The 8410-nt window shown below is 42.8% G+C and overlaps 3 non-coding genes across 3 annotated transcripts; 1 reads left to right on the forward strand and 2 right to left on the reverse strand.

Moving 5' to 3' along the window:
* Positions 1–3738: 3738 nt before the first annotated feature.
* trnan-guu (transfer RNA asparagine (anticodon GUU)) lies at positions 3739–3812 on the reverse strand. The gene has a single exon. It is a non-coding gene; the product is annotated as a tRNA-Asn (tRNA).
* Positions 3813–4234: 422 nt separating this feature from the next.
* On the reverse strand, positions 4235–4305 carry trnag-ccc (transfer RNA glycine (anticodon CCC)). The gene has a single exon. It is a non-coding gene; the product is annotated as a tRNA-Gly (tRNA).
* A 3785-nt stretch (positions 4306–8090) lies between these two features.
* Positions 8091–8163, forward strand: trnav-aac (transfer RNA valine (anticodon AAC)). Its single transcript has one exon. It is a non-coding gene; the product is annotated as a tRNA-Val (tRNA).
* The last annotated feature ends 247 nt before the right edge of the window (positions 8164–8410 follow it).

The following is an 8410-nucleotide window of genomic DNA, read 5'->3' on the forward strand; positions in this document are numbered from 1 at the left end:
CATCTCAATCGTTAGTACTTTGCAGTCTATCACTATCCTTCTCTTTCTGTGTTTGTTCTTGAACTGTTCCACATGTGAAATTTCCAGCTCTGATAGAATCTTGCAAACCTCACTCAGCTGATTCTAGTAGATCTGCTTTCGATCGGAGAGTAAATCAGATCATTATTAATGGTTTGCTGAGATCAAATAATCTTATTTTCCTCGGCGGGAATTGAAACTACCCATCAGTGGGGAAGTGCTGAACACAAACCACTGGACTACCAGGGAAACCAGTGAACAGTAGTTTCCAAACTGACATGACACAAATCCCTTTGCTTCTTATTTTCATCTTAGATCTTTTTTTTCACTTCTGACACGTTCCTATTTCAAAATGTCCTGTTTGGATGGAACATTATTGCCTCGTTCAGCCAATGACAACACGGATTGAGCTGGGTCATGGAATTGACAGTGAGGTGAAATGGTCTCATAAGCTGATGAAGTTTAGAAGTGAGGGGGGAATCTGATCAAGGTATATACAATTCTAAATGGATTGATAAATAAAGATAGACCCAAAGATTTTTTTTCATGGGGCAAGAGGTCATATGGATAGTTTGAGGGTCGGTAGATTTAAAACTGAGATGAGGAGGGGCTATGGCCTGGGAACCTTAGTGGTTGGTAAAATTAATATTTGAAAGTTTCTGGCGAGGGACCACATTTTGCAACTTTATGAATGGGGACATTCAATGTTTTGGCATAGAAAAGGGCGATAGAGTAGCACGGTGTTTAGCATTGCTGTTTCACAGCTTCCAGAGTCCTGGGTTCGATGCCCAGCTCTGGTCACTGTCTGTGTGGAGTTTGCGCTACTCCTTCATCAGAGTGTTTAACTCAGCAGTCAGAAATTCACTGTGTGTGCGCTCTCGAACGGGGCCATTTGCACCCACTGCTTTACCCTAGTAAGTTGGTAATGTTTTTGTTCGTTGTTCTTGACGAAAACGACACTGTACACATCCTTGCATTCAATCTGAGTTGTTCGACCAAAACTCAAATCCATGAAATGAAAATTATTCATGATTTCATAAAATGCTGCAAACACAATATAGATGCCAATGTCAGCATTTATTGTCCATCCCTATTTCCCACTGAACTAGCTATTTTGTTGTGCCATTTCAGAGGGCAGTTTAGAGTCAATTACATTGTCTTACATTCTCTCTCCAGAGATGCCGTCATGCTTGTTGAGATTTTCCAGCATTTTAAGTTTTTTTATTAAGTTCCAGCATCTGCAGTAGTTTGCTGTTGGCTGAAGGAGTCATTCCTGTTCTGTCTAAACATGAGGGTTTTTTCGACAAACCTTTCTGGAGAATTTGAAAAACGCTGCAATGTATCAGTCCGATTAAGGCTGCTGCTTACACCTTCCCTGGTGGTCTAGTGGTTAGGATTCGGCGCTTTCACCACCATAGCCCAGGTTCGATTCCCGGCCAGGGAATATCGAGGTTTATTACTACCGACGAGAACAAGATTCCAGAAGCTGAAATTCTTTCCTGACAGAAAACAGGAGCGATCGTTGTGTCAGTTTGAACTGCCTGGAAAAAAAAACCCGTTTGCCCAATCCCAGCAATTTATATTCACATTCCCCTTGCTGCTTCCTTCTGTCAAATTGAATAATAATACACTCTACTCCACTACATTTCACTGCAGCTCACCACATTCAAAGATCGTTCGTAGCCTTTGCCTCTTCTATAGCTTCTTGTGGGAAATCTGCTGAACAACATTAGCTTTTCACAGTTCTGCTGTGATATCTGAGATTTGTATCTCATTGATCATCATTACCGTCTCCATTGCTTCATCCCAGGTCACTGTCACTACAGATATAGACACACAGTCATTCTATCATCTGCAGTAAATGATATTCCCTTCCACTGCTTTCAGATACATTCACCTCCAGAAACTGATTACATGCTGAGTATAATGTTCTGTTTAGCTGACAGTTTATCATCAATCCCGTTCCAGAATGGAGTAGCACCGTGTCAAAGTGGGTGGGAGTTGGTGACTCCACCACTTCTGAAACCTTACTGAACCCCTGCGTATTTAGCCCCGCCCTCTCAGCCTCCATCGCTCCAACTGATTGATAAATGTCACTATTAAAACTAATGATGGTGAACTGAAGACGTGGAATCGAGATTAATAAATGGTGTTGGTCTGGGGCCGGGGGGGAGGGGGGAGGTGGTGGGAGGGGGGGGGTGCGGGGGCGGGTGGTGGGGTGGTGTAGCGTTTGTGGGGGGTGGAGGCGGGAGGCGGGGGAGGGAGAGGTGGGCGGGAGGGAGGGGTTGGGGGTGTGGAGGGATTGGGGTGTGGGGGGGGGGTGCGGTGGGCATTGGAAATTATGATGGATACTGAGATGATGATGTCCATGAAATACTAGCCCCAAACTCCCATTGAGTTACATTCAGAGTCTGATTGCAGCTCGGAACAGAAAATTGGATTGTCTGCGATTACACTGAATAAAATCCCGTGTCAGCATTCGACAGTGAGATTGGTATAATGAGCTAATAATTCAAATCAGTACACAGTTAGTCGTTTCGAGGCGCTCATGCAATTTACAGTCTGTGTTACAGATCAAAGTGAGTTAGGGCTCGAATCGTGCTGAAGTCAAAAATTATAACAAGCAACTACATTTTAAATATACACAGAACATGACATAGAGGCAAGGTTCGGCTGGATTTCTAAACGGACTAAGGGAAAAAAATGAGCACCAAGGAATAGAAAATCCAGCGAAAAGTAGATATGTGTCCAATTATAATGAAATATTATTTGATAATGTCTGGATGAGAGAATAGACAAATCTTTAAATCATTAAATGCAAGGTTACACAATAATTAGCTTATAATCGGCATGTTCACTAGCCGGAAGGCAAGTATTAAATTCGCTATCCTTGGCCAGATTTCCCTGTGAATGTTATCACAGAGATATCAACGCCATTGCATTACTAATTGTTCCCTTTCCATGGAAACAGGGAAATAATTATTCCTCAAACCTGCTGCACTAACCTTGTGATTAAAGTGATACAACACCACCATCTGCTGGCGGGCTACTGTAACTGCAGGCGCTAGTGCTTGTGAGTCTGCGAACCGGTTACTGAAATATGAATATTGAACGATATTGTCCGAGATTGGAGTTTATAGAAGGATCTCGGCTGGCGTATTCGCCCTTTTTATAATCAGGCACCGCAGATAAATCGTGTTCTTCATTTCCCATTGGGAGATAATGTCTGGAAATTGAAGTTGGGATTATGTGAGACTTCAAACTGTACATTCGATGCAGTTATCAGACGTTAATCAAATTCAGAATCTTAGTGGGTAAACATTGCTGCCCTCTGCAATTCGTTTGGCAGACATTTTCACCGTTTAGTCTTAAAAAAGGCACAAAGAATCAGACATTTACAGGGATAGACACACACACACACACACACACACACACACACACACACACACACACACACACACACACACACACACAGCCTACAGGGGGGCATACACAGATTCAGGGGCACATATAGATGTAGGGGCACACAAGATTCAGACGCAGACATATAGAGATCCCGGTAACTCTAAAGATACAAGGGCACACACAGAATCAGAGGCAATAACAACGTCTCAGCTTGTACACGACCAAACTGTCTCTCGTAGTTCCAGACTTTTCAATGAGTTCAAGCAGGCAACTGTTGACCCGTGAATGTTAACAGTGAGAAGAATAGAAAAATTCCGTCCCTGGGTGGTCTCGAAGCACCAACTTTTCGGTTAACAGCCGAACGCGCTGACCAATTGCGCCACAGAGACTGAGACAGTAGGTTATAAGTATATTCTAAACTAGTGTGTCAATGACCACAATTCTATTTCTGAAAACCTGTTCCAGAACTGCAGCATGTTTACAATTCTATACAAGTCTCTTTAGTTCCGTTGATCCCGCAGCGCTGCTGTAGTGTGTTGGTTATTCCCTTTCTCCTATGAACGTGCAGGTAAAATGAATCCGTGTCTCTTATCACAGGGAGGAATTCAACAGGAGGCAAGGGACCGAACCACAAGTAGCCTTACGATCCAATACTTGCCACTCAATCATCAATAACACCATTCACAACTGCACCTACTTCGGAATATTAAGATCCATTTCCCTCGGGATTTCTTCCAAGAGTTAATATTGCCCCTTATTTTAATATGATATTCGCTTCAATATACAGAGCGAACGGAGAAAGAAGGGACTTTGCATTGGCCGGGAATCGAACCCGGGTCTCCCGCGTGGGAAGCGAGAATTCTACCACTGAACCACCAATGCTACTCTTGCCAATACTATTCCCACATGCTCTCTCTTCCTTCACACTCAGCAGCATTATAATTTCCTTACTTTGTGCTTTCATTCCCCAAATGCCCACAAATGCTCTCACTCAAATCTCACACGCAACCTCGCACAAGCCTCTCAAGCTGTTCAACACCTTCCTTTCATTCACAACCGCATCTCAAACTTTCAACCTTCCTCCAAAACACGTGCACTCTGCAACAATCCCCCTCTCACACAGCCTCTTTCTCCCAAATATGCCTCTGCTTTCTCCACATCAGTCTAAACACGCTGAAAACTTGTTCAAATCATTTGCACACTGTTTCTTACACTCAACCCATATCACTACAATAAGCATCATGACATTCTGCAAAACTTTAAGGTGCTACATTTCTTTAAAGCTGGTACCCAGTGCGACACCAGGCCAAACTTCCACTTTCAACACTTGATGGCACCTGTGTAGGGTTACAAGTTAGCTCGGAATGAGTTAAAAAATAGGGCTTAGGAGAGCTAGTAGGGGGCATGAGAAGTCTTTGGCAAGTCGAACAAAGGAAAACCGCAAAGCTTTTTACTCTTACTTTAAAAAATGCATTAAATCTTCATATATCGAGGCCAGTCTGCGACATCTGAAAGCAATGAATCCTAACCTCGAGACCCCCAGGATCCCATCTGCCTGATTCTCCCAGATACTGATTACAGGAATGTGTACAGCGCCAATTGTCCGCACTCACACACTCCTTCCTGTCTGTTAAGATTTGAAATTGTTTATATTTTCACATTGGCTTCCAGTGTGATGAAAGCAGAGCTGTGATAAGCTGATGTTGTTCAGTAGATTTAATGCAGTAAGGTTTATGTCAGTTCGACGCAAACATTGGTGTTTGAATGTGGTCAGTTACAGTGAAATTTAATGCAGTGGAAGGTAGCCTACTCATTTTTACAGAAGGAACCAGCAAGGGAAATATAAATATGAATAATTGTACAACGGGACTGATATTTATCCCTGCTGTTCAAATTGGCACAAGTATTGATCCACGATTTTCAAGTTTCACCTTGTGTTGGGTTCCGTGGTGTAATGGTGAGCACTCTGGACTCTAAATCCAGTGATCCGAGTTCAAATCTCGGTAGAACCTCGTTTTAATTTGCAAATACAGATGACGGATTGGCTGAAGGGCGTTTCGTTTAAGTTTATCACCAAATCCTAATCGAAAGAAAAATTTGACAGCCCCTTCAACTGCTGTTACTCAATTCAAGGGCAATTAGGATTGGTAGTAAATGAATAAAGACAATCTCAATAATGGACCTTTTCCTCACAAGTAAAAGCAAACTTTCTGACAGTTCTTGTGCCTGAAACTTTCGAAACATCGAGCTAATATATAACAACTATCCTAATGATGACGTGTGGCCCAGTGGCGCAATGGATAACGCGTCTGACTATGGATCAGAAGATTCCAGGTTCGTACTCCTGGTTGGCTCAATACAAACCTTTAAAAGGTGTTCATAAATTCCTTGATACTTTCGATGAAAAAAGTATTTAATATCTTTATACTTATTCAGACAAATGTTGGCAAGCATATTTTCAGCTTCTCTGGAGAAAGTAATGTTAGGAGATTGCTAATGAACAGCAACCGACTATTTTACGTTATTTTTTCGGGAAAAAAAAACATTCAATAAGATTAGGATGTTAAATAAATGCTAACCGCAAATACATTTTGGGCAAAATTCAACATGTCTTTGTGAATTTACACAATTTTGTCAATTTTTTCATAAAATTCAGCATTTCTGATTTTGGAGAAAGCATTTCAAGCTGAGGTCAGTGCAAAGATAATACGACTGTAACAGCGAGATTCTGATAATATCCAGCACCAAACTGAAATCATACAGACTTCCCTCACCCTAGCATGTTTCAGATGGTGATTAACTATGTTAGTCTGCATCTAAACCTATTAAATTGCCTTGTAGACTGGATGACTGGCTGATACGTGCAGGTGTCAAAATAGAAACGTTTCTTTCCTGGCAATGCATCAAACAATTTATCATTTCTTATTTCACACAAAGCATTTGAGGCCGAGGCCAGAGCGAAGATACTATGGGGGTAACATCGAGATTCAGATAATGTTCAGGAACAAAATGGCCCGGCCGATGAAGGCATGCTTTAAAGTGCGAGGGGCAAGGTTTAAAGGAGATGGACATGGCAGATTGTTTGCACAGAGAGTAGTGGGTTCCTGAAACTCGCTGCTGGGGAGAGATAGTAGAAGCAGATGCAGTTGTGACTTTTAAGTCACTTGACAAGTACATGAATAGGATGGGAATAGAGAGATATGGTCCCGGAAGGATCGGGGGTTTTAGTTAAGTGGGGCAGAATGGTCAGTGACGGTTTGAAGGGCCGAATGGCATGATCCTGTGCTGTAATTTTCTTTGTTCTTTATACTGCCATTTTTCTTCACCCAAAACTGAGCTTCAGACCCTTTAGCTCTATATTTAACCACTCCATCTCTGACATCTTCTCCAGTCACACAACCCTATGAGGTGTCTGCACTGATCTTATTGTGGCATCATGAGTGTTCCACATGCAACATGACTTGTATCTATAAATTCTCATCTTGAACATTTCAATTGAAATTTCAAGGCGAGCAGAGCCTTTTGAGCAGAATGGCCCAGAATCCCATCCCCTTTAACGTGAACAAGTTGTTTCTGATTTCACTACAGAGCTTGTCTATTAAACAATGACTGAACACAGGGTGTGAATGTGAGAAGCTGAAGTTTCCAGTTGAAGAGGTTCCCAGTGTCTCTGAGCAGCTGAACTGGGGAAGCCTTTGGGCAGAGACTGCGCTGCTGCTATTTCCCTTCCTGACCACCAGAGGTCGCAGTTACTCGACCGGGCGCTGCTCCTCCCGGTATCACCTCTTGCCCACTCCTGCCCGGCCGCTGCTCGTTGGCGGAACTTCAGGGTCATGTAGAGAGGCGGGGCCAGCCGCCATGTTGCCGTGACGTCACCATCACCCCCCCCGCCCCCTGTCGAGGAAAAAGCGACGGTTCAGAAATGTAGAAAGTGAGAGAAATTCCCACCCGGAAATCCCGCCAGGAGCGGAAGTAAAATTAAATGAAATACATATTTTTATAAAGAGGCAGGTGGCGGAACCGCGCATGTGCTGTAGTATTTTCCCAGAGCGCACCGCGCCGGAGTGATTGAAAAACAGACACAATAAAAAAAATGTTCCCGAATGGAGAAGGAACCGAAAGTCTGACGGGTGAGGATGTGAATAATAATCATCAAGATTCAACATATTAAAAGATTAAAATGTAACTGCCTGGGCGCATGTGCAGGAGGGGAATTCCCCCAGAGTGCCCTGAAACTAAATATTGAAACATATACAGAGTACAATTGTACAATGAGCGTTGACAAGATGTCACCTGGACTCGAAATGTCAGCCCCTTTCACTCCTTATAGTTGCTGCCAGTCCTTGTGAGACTTGCCAGAATTTTCCCTTTTCGTTTCCGATTCCAGTAACCGACTAATTTACTGAATGCAATTGATTGAGATTATTCGAAAGAAGATGAAAATGACGCATTAATAAATGGGCAGAAATCATTGCTCCCTTCGATATTTTCGAGACTGACACTTTTAAATTTTGATGTTCGGGATATGTTGTACAATCAGATTGAAAGTAACGGTTATCTTCCTGAATTCAGTGACATGGGCTCTCAGTCAAACCATCGGAACCTGCAGCAACACAGCGCAGTTGAACATTGCAGACAGGCAGATTTGCTCGAATGTATTTCAAGCTGTTTCTGTAGTGTAGTGGTTATCACGTTCGCCTAACACGCGAAAGGTCCCCGGTTCGAAACCGGGTAGAAACATTCAGTCAAATTTTAGCTTTCTGATGTCTGCTATGGAGCATTCCTTGATTTCAGTTTGTTGTTCAACATTATCCGAACCTCGATGTTAAAGGCATGTTTTCGTTGCTCTGATGTCACTCTCAAATGTCTGCTGGAAAATAATAAACTCCTTTTTGACGCACTGACAGGAAAGTTCGATTTTGACACCGAGCATTTATTCCCATCCTGTTCAGTCTCCAACAGAATTTAATGGGTTTCTAGATGCAGA

Source organism: Carcharhinus amblyrhynchos, unplaced genomic scaffold (genome assembly GCF_965287045.1).
Source record: "Carcharhinus amblyrhynchos unplaced genomic scaffold, sCarAmb.v2.hapA scaffold_38, whole genome shotgun sequence".
Classification (NCBI taxonomy): domain Eukaryota; kingdom Metazoa; phylum Chordata; class Chondrichthyes; order Carcharhiniformes; family Carcharhinidae; genus Carcharhinus; species Carcharhinus amblyrhynchos.